This window comes from Heloderma suspectum, chromosome 3 (genome assembly GCF_057233095.1).
Source record: "Heloderma suspectum isolate Gila_16-S chromosome 3, 16-S_ref, whole genome shotgun sequence".
NCBI classification, from domain to species: Eukaryota; Metazoa; Chordata; class Lepidosauria; order Squamata; family Helodermatidae; genus Heloderma; species Heloderma suspectum.
This window is the reverse complement of record NC_139460.1, coordinates 98126606-98145960: the sequence shown is the minus strand read 5'-3', so window position 1 is coordinate 98145960 and position 19355 is coordinate 98126606.

The window sequence follows — 19355 nt, the reverse complement described above, 5'->3', positions numbered from 1 at the left end:
TTAGACCAATTAATAGACCAATAAATAAGTCTTTAGGGCCCATTTGAAAGCCTGTAATGATCGGGGCAGAGGCTTAGCAGACATCAATTGGAACAGAGTTTCATAAATGAGGGGCCATTAATGGGAAGGCCCAATCTCTCATGTCTACCAGTCTAATTTGACAAGCAGGCACACAAGCAGGGCCTCTGATGTTGATCTCAGAGTGTGGGCAGGTTGATATGGGTGAAGGTGTTTCGTTAAGTAACCTGGAACCAAAACATTTAGGGCTGTAAGGGCCAATGTCACTTTAAATTGAGCCTGGATTTTGAGCCTGGCAACCAGTGCGGCGGGTACAACATAGGTGTAAAATGATCTGATCCCTCCAGCACCTACCAATACTGGCATTTTGCATCAGTTGAAGTTTCCAACCAGTCTTTAAAGGCAGCTTTACATAGAGCACATTACAATAATGCAGCCTAGATAGATGTCACTAGAGTATGGATAACTGAAGCAAGGTCTGTTCTCTCCGAATAGGGACACACTTGGTGTGCCAGCCTAATCTGGTAAAAAGCACTCCAGGCCGCCACCACCTGAACTTCCCTAGTTAGCACTGAGTCCAAGAGAACTGCCAAACTCAGTGCTTGGTCCTTCAGGGGGAGTGAAACCCTGTCTAGGACCAGTTGCAAACCTCCTTCCAGAGAAGCTGGTTTTCCTACCCACGCTACTTCTGTCTTGTCTGGATTAAGTTTCATCTCATTTGCCATCATCCATCCCCGAAATGCCTCCAGGGACCGGTTCCAGAGTTCCACATTCTCCCTGGCATGAGTAGATGGAAATGAAATGTAGAGCTGAGTGTCATCTACATATCAATGACACCTCAGCCCAGTCCTTTGGATGAGTGCCCCCATCAGTTTCCTGTAGCGAGTAAAAAGCATCAGGGACAAAATAGAACCTTGTGGCATCCCAGTCCCACAGAGCTACCTTCTTGGAGCAATCCTCCAGGAAGGGCCCAAACCACCATAACATCATGCCTCCCAAGCCCAATCCAGATAGATAGTCCAAAAGAATACCACCGTCAGTGGTATCAAAAGCTGCCAAGAGGTCAGAAGAACCAAGAGGGTCACATTCCTTCATCTATTCCCTAGCATATGTCATCCACCAGGGTGACCAAGGTAGTTTCCATCCCAAACCTGGGTCTGAAACCACCTTGGAACAGATCTAAATAAGCATCATGCAACACTGCCTCAAGCAGGGAAGCCACCGCATGCTCTAATACCTTGCCCAAGAACAGAAGATTAGACATCGGGCAGTAATTATCCCAAACCATTGAATCTAAATTTGGTTTCTTTCGTAAGGCCTTACCAGTGTCTCCTTCAATGTAGTGGGGACCATACCATCCTTCAAAGAGGTATTCACCACCTCTGACATCCATATCCCTAACTCAGCTCTGGCAGATTTCAGTATCCAGAATGGGCAAGCATCAAGGGAACATGAAAGGCCTCAAACCTCTAAGCAGTTTTTCCACATCCTCAGGCTGTACAAGCTGGAAAGTATAACATGACTAGACTCTAGCTCCATCCATATTGGATTCTGTCAAAACTATGCCATCTAACTATGGCATCTAAGCTGCAAGCAACTTTATCTGCAAAATAAGCAAACTGGTCACAGTAGGTATTCAAGGGCTCCAGCTGTTCTACACCAAGGCCTAAACAAAGAAGGGCCTTTACAACCTGAAAAAACTCAGCTGAATGATATTGACCAGATGGCGAGAGAAATAAGATTTTCTTGCCATCATCACTGCCACAGAGTAACATCAAAGATGGATTCTTACCTGTATTGGGTGAGGTTTGTTATGAGTCTTCCACCTTTTGCATTCTAATCATCAACTTATGTCAGCACCCTCAGCTCCTCAGAACACCAAGTTCTGAGCTCTACAACTGAATCAAGACCATTTAGGAGTGATTGAAATCCTATGCCACACCTGGCAAGTTAGCCTTGGCATAAATGTTAAAGTTCTCTAAGACCACGAGCCTTTGGATCCTCAACACCATGCTTGAGACCACCGCCATCAGCTCAAGCAGGGAGACTGTTAGGCAGCAGGGTGAATGATCCAGCAACAGAATCCCAATCCTGTCTTTGGTTTCTAACACCAGGTACAGACACTTAAAAACTAGCTGACTGTTGGAGAGGGATCCTGAACAAAAAACAAAACAGAACCCTTATAGTCCAAGTCTACCCCACACACACTGCCCATCTATCTTGGTGCTATAGAAGATAACCAGGAGGACACATTTGGGAGAAGCTAACACCTCCCCCTTAGTCAAACCAGGCTTTGGTGACACAAGCCAGGTCGGCATGTTCTTCCACAATTAGGTCAGAGAGAAATGCTTCCTTCCCTTTGGCTGACTCGGCATTTGTTAACAGCACTTGCATACTTGAGGGGAGGACTGCAGATAAGCCCCCAAGGTTACTGAGGCTTTTGTGTTCAGTCGTTCAGTCGTGTCCGACTCTTCGTGACCCCATGGACCATAGCACGCCAGGCCTTCCTATCCTGCGCTCTCTCCCGGAGCCTGCTCAAGTTCATATTCATTGCATCCGTGATGCTATCTAGCCATCTCATCCTCTGCCGTCCCCTTCTCCTTTTGCCTTCAGTCTTTCCCAGCATCAGGGTCTTTTCCAGGGAGTTTTCTCTTCGCATTAGGTGGCCAAAATATTGGAGCTTCAGCTTCATTATCTGTCCTTCCAATGAGCACTCAGGGTTGATTTCCTTTAGGATGGACTGATTTGACCTCCTTGCAGTCCAGGGGACTCGTAAGAGTCTTCTCCAGCACCACAGTTCGAAAGCATCAATTCTTCGGCGCTCAGCCTTCCTTATAGTCCAGCTCTCACAGCCATACATTACTACTGGGAAAACCATAGCTTTGATTAGACGGACCTTTGTCGGCAAGGTGATGTCTCTGCTTCTTATTATGCTGTCTAGGTTGGCCATAGCTTTCCTCCCAAGGAGCAAGCGTCTTTTAATTTCATGGCTACAGTCACCGTCTGCGGTAATCTTGGAGCCCAAGAAAGTAAAATCTGAGGCTAGTAGGGGGCAAAGCAGAAAAGGGAACAGCACCAACATCCTTGCAACTGATATCACTCCCCCACTTCATTGCAATTTACAGTGCAAGATACTAAAGAATATTCCACCAAAGTCTCCTCTTTTCTTCTCTTCCAGTTAGTTATCCATATACTATTGTTTCCACTTGTTTATCAAGAACACACTTTTCCCTTTACCTCTACAATATCTTACTGAAAATAATTATTTTCCTGACTGCTCAAAGGGCTTCGCATACATTGCCTCAGTCATCCTCTCAGCAACCATTGTAACATCCCTGTGTTAAAGATGAGAGACAAGATGTCCTGCTAAGGCTGAATCTGGCTCATTATTAGGACAAACCAAGAGGCGAATCCAATAGCAAATCAGTAAATAGGCACAGGTCAAGAGAATAGAGTTACCAGTCAAATATGTGATTGCCAGAAGAGAGGCCTGAGGCATAGCCAAGGTCCAAACACAAGAAAGCAGTCAAGTAGAAACACAGTCCAAAAGCAGGGTCAGGCAGGAGTCAGTAGCACAGATGTCCAAATACAAGGCAAGGTCAGGAAAACAGAATACAGGAGCTGAAGTAGACACTGTTCCAACAATAGCAAGACTGAAACTGAAGGCTTATATAGCCATAGCTCCTAGAGCCCCACCCAGAGCTCAGCTGCAGTTAGTTACAGGCCCACTGGCAAAAATCCTACGCACATGGAGAGCTTTGCTCTTGAGGAGTCCTCCTTAGTAATTGAGCACTCCTTCTCCAACGAGCCCTACTGGCCTGCCTCTTGAAGCAACAATGCTCTCGGGGGCCAAGTGATCTATCCAGTCTCTGTCTCAGAGGTGGAACTCCCCTCCTCCTGTGGGGATGGCCCCATGGTCATCTCCTCTGAGGGCCCAGGCTCCCCCAGGTCTCCTGATATTTGTGGTTCCATGGCAACATCTGTCTCTGGGAATGGGGGGGGGCATGACATTGAACCTTGCCCAAATTCATGGCTGAGGTGAGACAACATATATCCACAACAACATATTTGGAGGAATCAGATGTCCTCATTGTGATCTCCACAATGCACACATTCCAGAGGGCTTTGGACCAAACCAGTCCTCTTCACCAGGTATGAGCTGACAGAGATGGCCATACTGATGGATAGCTTCCTAGTGTCAACACAAAGAAGTAATCTACTACCTGCTTTTTCCAGGTACATTTTCCTTGGACTACAAGCCCTCTGGGAGCAATGGCACATCTGTACAGTAGTACCTAGCATGCTGCTGGTACAAACTCAACTTTAAGTAACTGTTGTACTCTATTCTTTGTCATCCACTGTCAGTCTCTGGCTCCATACACCTTTTACACCCTTCCTTGAACTCTGTGATCGATTACGTAGCATAGATGTAACATATACTATTCTTGCAACTGTCTTGGACTGTCATGTAACTTCCACTTTAGTTTTTGAGAAAAGGAAAGGGATGATAACATGACCAATAAAGGAATGGAATCCTGACTGCATGACATCCAACAGCTGAGTGCAGCATGTAATGGATGGCACTGACATTTCTAAACAATGGGATCATTGTCAGAGTGTTGATATGTCTAGACAAAAAAAAAGTGTATCTAAGCACACATAATGGAAAGCATTTTGTAGAATTACCTATCCATCCTGATAATTTATTAGTGAGGTTATCTACTGATGGCAGGAATGCTGTGTCTCCTCTGCTTACAAATGCTGTTGTAACCTGAGCCTTGGGGTTTAACTAAATCTGATTTAGTGGACTTGAATTTCAGAAGCAAGACATTAGGCATCTGTTTCTGTAGGTCTGCAGGTCTTTAGTATTCTTCATTGCAGCTGATAGTCTTCAGATATCATAGGAAGGAATTCTAACAAGCGAGTTTCTGGAATGCAAAGGCAACTTGCTGAATCTCTATGCAAGCATGCAGACTGCTGCAGAAATGACTTGGTAAACCCTATGTATGCATCTGCCACCAGGATGGAAATTCTTTGTATTTCCCCTTGCATTTCATGTTTCATTCTAGTTTCATTCTTGTCCTATAATGATTACAAACATTTCCTTCCCTCACTCCAAGTGGGTTTTTTCCCCTTCTGAAAGGATGGTTAGTCTTTATTCTGAAGAAGGATTGAACTGACATGCTGCATGTGAGGAAATAAGCAACAAGCCAGGGGAAAAATAAAAAGACTAAACATTGATAAAATCCCGCAGGGAAAATGTATGTCTACTGTGAAGTATTCCCAGCAGAAACCATTAAACTGTGCAAATCAAGTCGTTCTTATGTTGGCCCGGAAGCATACAGTATATGGTATCTCCTTTCAAAAGCTAATGTTTTGTTAGATTAACATCTTCTCTGCATCATGAAATCCAAATGTTTGGTATTTATTTGTTTAATTAATTAATTTATACCAAGACATGGCACTCAAGGTTACAAAGACTGCCAGCCAGTCTGTCCAACACGAGTAGAAGTTTTCATTATTAAGAAAGAATAAAATAATACTAGAGTCTCAATCCAAGTAAAGTTAATCATAAAATGCCATTAAATCTCAATGAAATACTTTCATTATAACAACTAACATATTCTTTTCAGTGGGGCTTAGTCACAAGTAAATTTAACTGGATTTTGGCCAAGATGTTTGAGACCAGCTTCACTAAGAACAGCTGCACATAGATTTCACGTTATTAATTCACTGATTGACATAATTAATTAATCGAGTATTCATGTGCTTATCATCTACATTTATTTTAATGTTTTAGGCTATCTAAACGCTTAAATGCCTGTTTCACATACAAGCAGCGATAATGCCTCTCCCTGCTCATGGAGCTAAGCTAGTTCCTCGGTGGCCCAAGGTGTTGGCAGCAATGAAACAACAATGACTAGAGTAACAGTGGTGGAAGACTTGGAATAAACACAGGCTAGAGCTCATTTTACAGCCTAATCTGTAGTTATGGTGATGGCGAAGAAATCGTACATCACCACTGCATCCACTCAGAGTCATCCGGTGGAATTGTTCTGAGTATTCAGAGGGCTTTTACTACTTAGCCCTCAGGGTGGACAGGAGGATGCTCAGTGGCCTTCTCCAACCAATTTGTTAGACGCTTTGCAGATAAAGTTGCTTGTATCCATTCTGACTTAGACACTGCAGTTGGAGTGGTTCCAGCGGAGCAGTATCCTTGACACCTGCTTGTTCAGATGTCCTGGATATTTTCTAAGTTTCTGCAGCCTGAGGATGCAGACAAGGTTCTTGGACAGGTGAGAACAACTACATGTGCACTTGGCCCTTGCCCATCCTAGCTAATAAGAGTGATCAAATGGGTAGTGGGAGTGGTAAATGCCTCCTTGTGGGAAGGAAAAATCAGATCCCAACAAGTTTGAAAGAAGTAATGGTGAATCCTTCATGGAAGAAATCCTCACTGAATCCTGTTGTATGGGAGAATTTCCCACCAATCTCTAATATTCCTTTGCTGGGCAAGGTGCTCAAGCACACGGTTGCCTCTCAGCTCCATGGTGGTCTCTCAGCTCTATATGCTCTGATTAACTAGATTTATTTCAATCTGGCTTTTAGGCCTGGTTTTTAGCCTTGGTTCCCCTAGTAGACAATGTATGCCAGGAACTGGATAGGAGAATGCATCCCTGTTGGTTTTGCTAGATCTTTCAGCAGCTTTCAATTCTATCAACCATAGTATCCTTCTGGACCGATTCCCTGGGATGGAACTTGGAGGCATGATGTTACAGTGGCTCTGGTCCTTTCTAGATGTGCAATCTCTGAAGGTGAAGCAAGGAACAACAGACAACTAATCAGTGCTAATCATTAAAGTTGCATCAGGTCCCAATAGCAATCCCGGGGAGCCTACTCCCACATCATGGCTGCAAGATTTTTAATGGGCACCTGGCATTATGATCATATTGCATAGTCCTTTCTCACCTTCACTTACTTTCAGTTAATTTCTGGGCCCAATTCAAAGTGCTGGTATTTATCTATAAGACTCTACATGGCTTGGGACCTTGGGACATGATGGAATGCCTCCACTTGCATGTACCTACCTGTGCCTTAAGATAATCTGTGGATGCCCTTTGGGTGTCCCCTCAGTCCAAGGTTCAGTGGATGGCTATGGGAGACAGGGCTTTGTCAGTGGTGTTCCCCTGGCTTTGGAACACTTTCCCTAGGGAAGCCCACTTGATGCATACGTCATCTTTCTGTTACCTTTCCAAGATTTTTTTTAAATTCTCCCAGGCATTTTAAACAATTTAAGATCTATTGCATTGGGGGGGGGGGAGGCTTTAGTTCCTAATGCTTTGTTTCAGCTTTGTATTTTGCATTGTACTTTATTGTGCTGTGTCAGTATGTGCTTATTGGGTTTTTATGCTGTGTTCAGTTTCATTAGTTGTGATTTCTATTATTTTATCATGTTTTTAAGTTTTTAAGTTTTAACACCCAGAGATCTAGTTTTATGAGGTGTTTAATAAATAAATAAATCATTCACTCACGCACTCACTCACTCATTTTGCAAGCCAGCTCCAAAAACTACATGCTCACTATATTTCAACTTCACACCACACACACACACACACGGCCATTCTAACTGCCAGAAGTGCCTTTTAGCCCCTGACCTTATGAGCCATTTTAGAAATATCAACTGGCCATCAGCAAGCAATCAAATACAAAAAGAATGGTCACTTAATAGCTGTTACAATACTATGACCAATGCTGACACACATATGCTACTCCTTTCTATATCAGGCTTCTTGATATAGAGGGTCAAATATGTATATATGTTCTGATGAGATCAAGAAAGTGATATATATTGGCACATTTATTAATCAGGCAGCTTGAAGGCATGCCCATAATGATTTATACTTAATCCAGGCGAGTGACAGAAAAGGAGAGTAGGTTCTGCTGCAACCTGTCAGCTTTGATGAGAATTGATCACTATGACAACCATAAGAATCATGTATTACACAAACAAGATTTTGAAACAAATACAGAATTTGATCCATGTCTTGCAGTAGAAGGATCACAGAAATTGGCGGTTCTGCATGTAAGGGTGTACGAATTACTATATTTATTACATACATTATCCTCTCCAACCCCAGCCCCCCTTTATTCCTTACATCAGCACTGGAGGTAAGTTAGATTGTGAGAAAATTATTGACAGAAGGACACCCAGCGAGCTTCATAGCTGAACAGTTATTTGAATCCAGGGCTGGATCTACACTTACCGCCTTTTTTCGCTTCCAATGAGGTTTCACCGCCCACCTTTCACACTATGCAGTACCCGCCTCGAATTGGAACCGGAATTTCCCACTTCCATACTCCCGCTTTCAATACCCTAATATCCCTAATATTAGGGATTCAATATTATTATTTTTAGGGTATTATTATTACCCTAAATTATTATTATTAAATAATTTAATAATTATTATTAATATTAAATTATTATTAATAATATTAAATATTTAATATTATTAAATATTTAATAATTTAATTATTATTAAATAATTAAATTATTATTACCCTAATTATTATTAGGGTATTATTTCAATACCCTAATATCCATTAAGTCTTTCCCCTTAATGTGCTCTGATTTTCCGCCTTTGCTACCATATCCGGTCGTAGTCCCCTCCCCCACCTGTCCATATTCAGTGGTGTTTGTATTTCCCTCCTGTCCAGTCACAACTCTCGATGGCCCCATGTCTTCTTCCGGCTACTGATCCTATAGCTTCCTCAGCAGGCCCTGTTTCCAGCAGGGAAACAGCACAGCTCAGCAGGAAAACAGCACAGCGCTCGAGTATGAACTGAGCTCGCACATTCGATGAAGCACTGCAATGGGGAAAATGGGTGAGTGTGAATAATCACGTTTTAATGCGAGAGCATTTAACCCGACGGGACACTGAATTCATTGTGATGGTGGGCGCAATGTAGATCGGCCCCAGGTCTCCCCAGCTCTAGTCCAACATTCTAACCACTATAATCAAAAATGCTGAAAGACAGGATTGCTGGGTTTTATTGAAGTTTGGGTTTAATAAAGCATACATTCAACAACTTATATTTATAATTATGTCTATATCTATGTACTTGGAGATATATAAAGTGTTATGTTGATTATTATGAAGGAGGAAGGGAGGCAAATAGATGTTTTGATTGGCTGTGACAATGACAGAACTTCACCATGATTGAGCTTCTTTCCTGAGATGGGATTGGACAGTGGGGTTCTGTAGGCAGTTGACAGTTGCAGGGAGTGGCAGTTAGGACAGTTGGAAGCTGGGGTTTGAGGGGGGGGAAGGTGAAGTTTGTCTTGGTTTGATTATTGCTTGGCTTTGTAAGAGTGATAAATGTTGTTAATATTATTTAAAGGGGAAATTAAACACATTCTTACATATCCAGATGAAGTCAATTTGGATGTGGTTAAAGCTGACAGCTTTCACAGGGTGCAGAAGAAAATTCCTCAAGTGGTGGCAATGGCCTGGTAATATCAGCAACAGACCACAGGGTGAGGTGTCATAATATTAGGGATGTCAGAGAATTCCACAACGGATCTCGGTGAGGCCGAATGCCAGTGCATTCGGCCCCCCGAAAACCATCGCGGAACTAAGCCCCCAACCCACGAAAGGCGCACAAAATGGAGCACTTACCTGCTCCCGTCCGCGCTGCTGTGCGAATGGCAGCCATCCTGCAGCCGCCATTCACTTGCTCCTCTTCAGCCATGATAGGCTACGTAAATACTTACATAGCCTATCACGGCTAACACAGGGACGCCATTTGCGTCCCTGTGGAGGCCGTGATAGGCTACGTAAGTATTTACTTAGCCTATCATGGCGGGGGGGGGGAACCCCAGCGTACGCAAATGGCGGCGGCTACCGCCATTTGCGTACGCTGGGGTTTTCCCCCTGCCATGATAGGCTACGTAAATTTTTACGTAGCCTATCACAGCGAAAGCAAGGGACGCAAATGATGGCAGCTACGACAGTCGCCATTTGTGTCTCTGCAGGGCTGCGTCCCTGCAGGATGTCCGGCTGCGGGCGGCCGGAGCCAGCCGGCAGCTCCGCGGCTTGGCCGCGGAGCAGAGTTGGCCAGCCAGGATTCCGGGGGGAGGCACAGAGTGCCTCCCCCCCCAGCGGAACCCGGCAGAACCAGGTAAGTAGGGTTTCGTACACCCCTACATAATATGCCCATCCTCTTTCCAGTTAGTTGCATTAATGGTGCTCCCATTCATCATTTCCCCATTATTTTTGGTGAAAGGATTACAGGAATTGGGGCTATTGTATGTACAGAATGCATGCTCATGTGCCTGATTCACATGGCATTTTCTATGCATAGTAGCAGGTGTCCCGCCATATCTATTGAATTACCAGATTAACCAGCATGTGAACCAGACTTTCATGACTCTCAGCTGAACAGCCTTTATTGAAAGGTATTGTATCTGAGATGGTAGGAAATCTCTGCCTCTAGTCTTTGATCCGTGATGGGACTTTCATACATGAAAAATCATCACCATACATACATACGTACATTTAGAAATGATTAAAGAAGATGGGGGGAAAGCATATTTCTGAAAAAGCCAATGGGTTAAAGTACACTTACTACAGGTACTTTAGCAAAAAGAAAGAAGGTACACACAGAAATCTCTCTTTCACGCAAGAAAGGAGAAAACGTATGATAATAGAGCAGGAAAAATGAAACAGGGAATCAATAATTCAATGGGGTGGAATGAAGACAAGCAGCAAAGAATGAGGATACCAAAAGCATATGTACATAGGTTCCAAATCAACTTTATAGTCTTCTCATTTTTCATACAACTTACCCAGCCAAGACACAAAGAACCTGAATCTTCATTCCTTACCAAGTAAAATTCTTCTGTGAAAAACGTTTGACCTAGCAAAGTGGACAAGAGCACAAAAGTACATTTAGGCTACAATCCTATACTGACTTACCTGGGAGTAAGCAGCATTGAACTCAGTGGGACTGATTTCTGAGAAGACATATGGTTCTGCTGTTAGTGGTGGTGACAGAAGCAGGGGAAATTTACTAACAGCAGATTATTATGCTTTCAGAGATCCCAGTAAACGCTGGCATGAACAAAAATGGTCTTTACTTCACGCTTTCTGCCTTGTACTTTTACTCTAGGCTATATTTCTGCTAATTTTCTGTTTTTTCAAATTATTTTGATTTTTTCTTCCAGTTTCTATTGATTTTTGCACATCAGGGTGCCTTGTACATATCCGACATGCTGCTAAAACACAGAGAAAAGCATTTGTCATTATGTCCAGGCAGAGCTGTTTATGCTAAAATTGTGTGTATGTGCAGTAAGATACCTTTGGGAGAAGGAGAACAGGTGGGGTAAAATCTCATTAAATAACTGAAATATATTATAATACCTGTATATGTAATTCAGATGCTACTTCACTCCAAATAAAGTCAATGTATTAACAATGGTAATTTGGCTTACATGTATCCTATCCTGTGTGTCTGTAATGAGGTCGGGGAATTGCAGCATAGACTCTTCATACAGCCCAGTTCAAACACTTCTTTCTAGGAATACTAGGAGGGTTGCAGTGGAAACTTTCAAGATCTGGAGACACACATGGGAAAGCAGCACTTGAAACAGGCCCACAGTTTTCCAAGCTAGAATTCAGGAATACAAACTACTAAGTAACGTATTGTCAAGAACACTGAGAATGCATAGTCAACTTTAGGCTGGTTTATTCTGAAGCTTTTAAAATATATTTTTCATATTTTCTTTGAACATATTTTTTTAGTTCAGCTGGCTTTTGTCACTGAGCAAATAGCTTGCCTGTCAGCTCTTGATGAAAACCTTTTATCTTCTTAGATGAGGTCCCCAGGCCAGAACAAACAAGCCTGTGACAGTGATCACAGATTTACAAAGCACTGTTTATCCATGAAGATGTCAAAGTAAATCATATAACTGAAGACCAGCACAAGGCTTAACAGACTTCTGTAGGAAGTTATATGTACACAGGGTGTGACTGTCTATTATATATGTCTCCAAGGGGAGGGGGTATCAATTATTTAGAGTAATTCTTCACCAGGTAAAATGCTGAAATGTGAACAGATGCAAATATCTGGGGAAAATGGATGTTTGTGTGTGTTATCCTCAAAATGGGGGACTTCAAATGTATCCAGAAGTAACTGCCATTCGAGCTAGAAACCTGGAATTTATGACACACATACCCCTGAGAGTGAGGGTGCTTGAAATTCTGAGCATTCCTGCTCCAATTGGAGAAGTCCCAATTCAAAGTGGGCACAGTCTCCTTCAAGCTTGGCCCCAGCTCAAATTGGGGCTTGTACCATGCTCCTAGGGTTTGTAGCCAGAGATTATAGGGTTTGCAAGCTCCAGAATATCTGACTGCAAATTACACTCTTGATAAGGACAAAGAAGGCAGGGACCTAACAGAAGCAGATGAGATTAAGAAGAGGTGGCAAGAATACACAGAAGAACTATACAGGAAAGATCTGAATGTCCCTGATAGCCATGATGGTGCGGCCACTGAACTTGAGCCGGACATCCTTGAGAGTGAAGTCAAGTGGGCCTTAGGAAGCATTACTAACAACAAAGCTAGCGGAGATGACAGTATTCCAGCTGAGCTATTTAAAATCCTAAAAGATGATGCTGTTAAAGTGCTGCATTCAATATGCCAACAAATTTGGAACACTCAACAATGGCCGCAAGACTGGAAAAGGTCAGTTTACATTCCAATTCCAAAGAAGGGCAATGCCAAAGAGTGTTCAAAGTACCGCACAATTGCGCTCATTTCACATGCCAGCAAGGTGATGCTCAAAATCCTACAAGCTAGGCTTCAGCAGTATGTGAACCGAGAACTACTAGAAGTGCAAGCTGGGTTTCGAAGAGGCAGAGGAACTAGAGATCAAATCACCAACGTTCGCTGGATCATGGAGAAAGCAAGAGAATTCCAGAAAAACGTCTGTTTCTGCTTCTTTGACTACACTAAAGCCTTTGATTGTGTGGATCACAACAAACTGTGGCAAATTCTTAAAGTGATGGGAGTACCAGACCACCTTACCTGTCTCCTGAGAAACCTGTATGAGGGTCAAGAAGCAACAGTAAGAACCAGACATGGAACAACCGATTGGTTCAAAATTGGGAAAGGAGTACGACAAGGCTGCATATTGTCGCCCTGCTTATTTAATTTATGTGCAGAGTACATCATGAGAAACGCCGGGTTGGATGAATCACAGGTCGGAATTAAGATTGCCAGGAGAATTATCAACAACCTCCAATATGCAGACAATACCACCCTAATGGCAGAAAGTGAAGAGGATCTAAAGAGCCTCTTGTTGAAGGTGAAAGAGGAGAGTGCAAAAGCTGGTTTGAAACTCAACATTAAAAAAACGAAGATCATGGCACCTGGCCCCATCACTTCCTGGCATATAGAAGGGGAAGAAATGGAAGCAGTGACAGATTTTACTTTCTTGGGCTCCAAGATCACCGCAGACGGTGACTGTAGCCATGAAATTAAAAGACGCTTGCTCCTTGGGAGGAAAGCTATGGCCAACCTAGACAGCATAGTAAGAAGCAGAGACATCACCTTGCCGACAAAGGTCTGTCTAATCAAAGCTATGGTTTTCCCAGTAGTAATGTATGGCTGTGAGAGCTGGACAATAAGGAAGGCTGAGCGCCGAAGAATTGTTGTTTTCGAACTGTGGTGCTGGAGAAGACTCTTACGAGTCCCCTGGACTGCAAGAAGGTCAAATCAGTCCATCCTAAAGGAAATCAACCCTGAGTGCTCATTGGAAGGACAGATACTGAAGCTGAAGCTGAAATATTTTGGCCACCTAATGCGAAGAGAGAACTCTCTGGAAAAGACCCTGATGCTGGGAAAGACTGAAGGCAAAAGGAGAAGGGGACGACGGAGGATGAGATGGCTAGATAGCATCACCGATGCAATGAATATGAACTTGAGCACACTCCGGGAGAGAGCGGAGGACAGGAAGGCCTGGCGTGCTATGGTCCATGGGGTCACGAAGAGTTGGACACGACTGAACAACAACAACTTCTGTTTACCCCCAGTCCCCCACGGTTTGTTTTCTTAGAGAAGGGGGACTGGCAGCAGTGTTGAAATTACACCAGAGGTGGCCTGGCTTGAATTACAGGGGTGACCAGTCCTTATCTTTTACAACAGTCCCCTTAGCTACTGTTTTTAAAAGGTACAGCAGAGAGATGATTTGATTAAAGTTGGGGAAAAGTTGGGTACCTAACACATTTTTTAAAAAACTGAATTATTGAAAAAACCTGGAAGAATAAAAAGGTCTTCACCTAGCACCAAAAGAACCACAATATAGGTGCCAGGTGAGCCTCTCTGCACGGGGCATTATACAACGGGTGCCACCAATGAAAAAACGCTCTCCTTAGTACCCACTCACCTCACCTCTGAAGATGCTGTTAGGGTCTTGGCAGGTATATATGGGAGTAGACAATCTTTCAGGTAGCCTGTCCCCAAGCCATTTAGGGCACTGAAGGTTAATACCAGCACTTTGAATTGGGCATGGAAATGTTGGAAACCAATGCAGATCACAAAGTACTGGTGTAACAGAATCGTATAGGCCAGTCCCTGTTAACAGTCTCGCTATGCTATTTTGGACCAGCTGAAGTATCTGATCCATTTTCAAAGTAAGATGCATGTGTAATGCACTGCAGTAATCTAAACAGAGTGTGGATAACTGTAGCTAGGCTATCTCAGTTCAGGTAAGGTCACAGTTTGTATATCAGCCTAACCTCATAAAAGATGCTCCATGCCACAGAGGCCTCCAGAGGGGGAAAGAAGCACATGTAAAGGGAGTCCATTGTGATCCTGCATTTAAAATGGAAGCAGAAAGCAAGCACCATTTTAAATGTGCAATTTTAGGCTGGCATAGAGATGCCATGACCGTGTGAAGAAGCCTTATATATGATTGGGACAGGCCAGGATTTAAACAAGTGGGTCTGCCAGTTCTCTGTGATCCTACCAGAGTGAGAATTAAACCTTAGTGCTTTAAGAGAGCAATCCTATGGGGATCGATGGTCACCTCCGAACCCGGGGGCGACCACCTATCCAGTGCAGGGCGGGGGGAGGGGGGAGGAACGGATCTCTTCCACGCTTCCACCACCCCACTTTCGCGGCTAGACAGATGATTTCGGCTGTCAAGCCATGAGATGTTGGAGCACAGGGTGGGGAGGCTGGACAACACTTAGGAAGTGTTGTACCAGCACTTCCAACCACCCTGGCCCACCCCAAGGAACGCCCCATTTACCCCACTCCACACTGCTCTTCTGAGCGTAGCACATAGGCGGCGTGGGAGGGGGTGGAGGTCAGTTCTCTGAGAACCAACCTTGGAGTGTGGGCTCCAAGGTCTGTTCCTGGGAACCAGCCAATCCTATGGCTATCTAGCCTCTGACAAGCATCCATAAGATTGTGCCCTAAGTATCTATTTTACCACTGGCCCTAATAAAAACTACTGTAACATACTGTATATCATAATACAGGGTTTGATAGGAAAAGTATTTGGTATAGGGGGAATCACAGAGTCAGGCCTTCTTTATTTGAGAAAAGACCATTTGCATTAATTATCCTAACAGATTTTTTTCCGCAGCAAGTACAAGCTACTATAATCTCTTCATAAGCCACCCTCTGTTCTTCTCTTTGATTTCCATGTTTCTCTTCAGAGAACAACTCCTGTAAATACCAATTCTTGGTTTCTGCTTAGACAGAGGAAACATGGAGGTATTACTCTTTCATATTCTGGCCTCACCCTCTGGGCTGTTTTATTTACACTGTCACATCTTCGAATAGTATCTCAGGCCCACACACTTTTTACTGTTTCAAAGAGCAATTCTTTAAGGCTGCTCTAAAACATAGAGATACATAAACACACCAGTTGACTTGCCTATTATATATTACTACTTTTGCAAACTGTAACAATGTTAAAATTAAATACCTTTACAAATTATATACAGCTTTAATTCTTAGTCCTTTCAGGACGGACACACACATATACAAATAGAATTACAACATGTAAAAGGAAGTGAAGTCCCTGTGGTTGATTAGATTTATCACAAAGGCAGAGGAGGAGGCAGTTCAATCTCCTCAATAATGGCAAACTGGTACTTTTTTCCCATTCTTTCCTTTTTCTTTCTTTCCTTTTTGCACAAGAAACATCTCACATCAAAGCTTCTCAGAAATAGCCCTTAGTTACCATGGCTTCCTGAAAGTGTTGTCAATAACAAAAAGGATAATTTAGGAGATTCAGAAAAATGTAAACCATATGCCAATTTGTGTGTGGGAGGGAGGATGCTGTTCACCTTTAATTTTAGTGATGTTACTCAAGAGGTTTTCTAAATACCAGATGAAAGTGATCCCCTAAAAAGAGGTATTAAAGAGCAAATTGTGAATCAGAGACTCGGTAACTATATATCAAAATGGCTTTTAACGCAGTGACATGACCACTTGAGACTTCGGTGCATGACTAAGGGCACAATCCTATGGCCACTAGACAGCGTCTAGACAGTCATAGGATGTTTTGGTTTCTGGGAACTGAGCTTGGACCCAGCACTTGGAGCTCGGTTCCCAGAAACCCAACTCCTCACCCTTCCCCCACCACCTCATAGGCAGCACGGTTCATAAGAGCAGCGCAGAGCAGCCAAAAAGGGGGTGTTCCCAGGGGCAGGGAGGGGAGGGGACTGCAGAAGTGCCATTACTTCCTATGCACCATCTACCCTCCCCCCTGCTGCTCCAACACACCCTAGCTAGACAGCCAAAATTGGCCATCTATCTGCAATCGGGGCTTCTCAGTGATTTTTTTTTTCTAATTCAGGCATGATCTTCAAAGATTCAAATTTGTGAAGCTTCACAACTTCGAATCTTCGAAGATCATGACTGAATTAGGGGAAAAAACATTGCAGAGAAGCCCTGATTCTGTGAGGATAACGCCTTAATTTTTTAAAAAAACATCCAGAGCGGGGGATAGGAGGGGGTAAAACTTAATCACATTTGAAGGGATGGAACAACCCCCTGCTCAGTGCAGGAAGTCTGATTCCCAGGCAGTCTCCCATCCAAGCACTGACTGGGGCCGACCCCGCTTAGCTTCCGAGATCAGACGAGCATGCACACATCCAGCCCTTTGCTTGATGCTGAGGAAATGGGGGCTGCTGAGGAAGCTATGCGATCAGTAGCCAGAAGAAGACATGGGGCCGTTGAGAGCTGTGATTGGACAGGAGGGAAATACAAACACTGCTGTATATGGACAGGCGGGGGAGGGGACTACGACCGGATACGGTAGCAAAGGTGGAAAATCAGAACACATTAAGGGGAAATACCAGGATATTAGGGCATTGAAAGCGGGAGCACGGAAGTGGGAAATTCCAGTTCCAATTTGAGGCAGGTACTGCGTAGTGTGAAAGGCGGGCGGTGAAACCTCATTGGAAGCGAAAATAGGCAGTAAGTGTAGATCCAGCCTAAGCTGCATTTAGGGCAATTTTCTCTCTTCCTAGATACTAGAAGAAAAGGGTTGTTGAAATGCATTGCAAGACAATGCAGGACAGTGCATGTGTATGTGCCTAGCTCATGTTGCCAGACATTTCAAGCCAAATTCCATTTGTAGCAGACTGAGTAGAAACCCATTTGCACAGTATGTTGCACTGCACTTGCTGGAATGCAGACAGGTTTCCTTAATATATTGTGTCACCAATTTTGTCACACTTAAATTAGTATAGGCAACATCCAGCCCACAGATCCTGTGTGATGCATAAGAGAACTTTATATGTAGCCCACATGCATTACATAGAATCCTGAGAATCCCATCTTTTATTTATTTGTTAAAGGCACATATGGCAGTTTTGAGTTAGAAAATAGGATACCAAAAATTCTGCAGAATAGGGCTCCATGGAAGCAAGTAAAAGGTTTCTAGATACCAACATTTTCATACTAGAAGCTAATACTTTCACTTGATTATAGCACTGGATCCAATGCATGTTAGTCATACTTAGGTAACTTGATCTGGATCCAACCCTGTATGTCTACCAGTTATTCTGTCTTCTGTATTCCTTACAATGATATCCAAATTAAGTTAATCATATGCACCTAACACATGGAAATTAACTGCCATCTTGTGGTTCTAGATAGATTCAGGAGGGATTAAGGGCATTTCCTTACCCTTTATTAGCTTCATCTGCCCTCAGTGACATCATCATGTAGTCAGTTCTCATTGGCTATGTGACACCTTCAGTGTTCTAAGAGAAGAGCAATATGGGGGGAAAGTTGGCGACCATGGAGCAACCAATCACATTTGCGAAAACAAATGAACAGCCACAAAAGAGGTAAGCATGGGGGAGGCTGTTCAGGGGATTTTCATCCCCTCAAAACCCCTTTTTGTGTCCAAAATGTTCACTGTTGAATATTCTGCTCCGCCTTATTCCTGACTCCTTTTCTGAGCAAGAAGCAACCGGGAGAAGTAAAGGAAGTGCTTTCTTTAAGGACCATCCCTTTCTTCTGTTCTTTCAGAACACACTTCAAATCTACTTGGGGCTTTTCTTCCTAGATGCAGTGGTGGAGAGGGAAATCTGAATGTCATATGAATGACTGACAGGTCACCTGGGCCACCCAGATTTTGGCAATGGGGTAAAGTCAGCATTCAGTGGTTTAAAGTGCCTATTTCAAAGACAGCATTCTCCATGTTCTTTTGCTTAATGTGAAGGAATATGGATTAGCTACTGCTTTTCTTCTCAGGAGTGGGGCAAAGCAAAGGTGAAACGTGAAAGCTTGCTCCCTGTTTTGTGATGTTTCAGCTGCTCCTAGTAAAGGTATTATATTATCATTTATGTTATATTATCATTGGAACTGCCTGTGCAAACAATAAAATAGTTTACCACTGGAGTTAATATGGATGTAAACAAGTGAATCTTGAAAAGGTAGATATGAAAATGTATCTATTTCAAAACTAACTGGTGATTTCTTTCCACGATAATATCAGGGGCAGTAGTCAAACCTAAACAGAATGTAGATGTTACTCATGCTTGCTGAACTGTTCGCTTTATTCATGGCAGTGGCATAATATGTAATGTACTGTATCACTTTAATAATAATTGTTGTTGTTGTTGTTGTTCAGTCGTTCAGTCATGTCCGACTCTTCGTGACCCCATGGACCATAGCACGCCAGGCCTTCCTGTCCTGCGCTCTCTCCCGGAGCGTGCTCAAGTTCATATTTATTGCATCCGTGATGCTATCTAGCCATCTCATCCTCTGCCGTCCCCTTCTCCTTTTGCCTTCAGTCTTTCCCAGCAT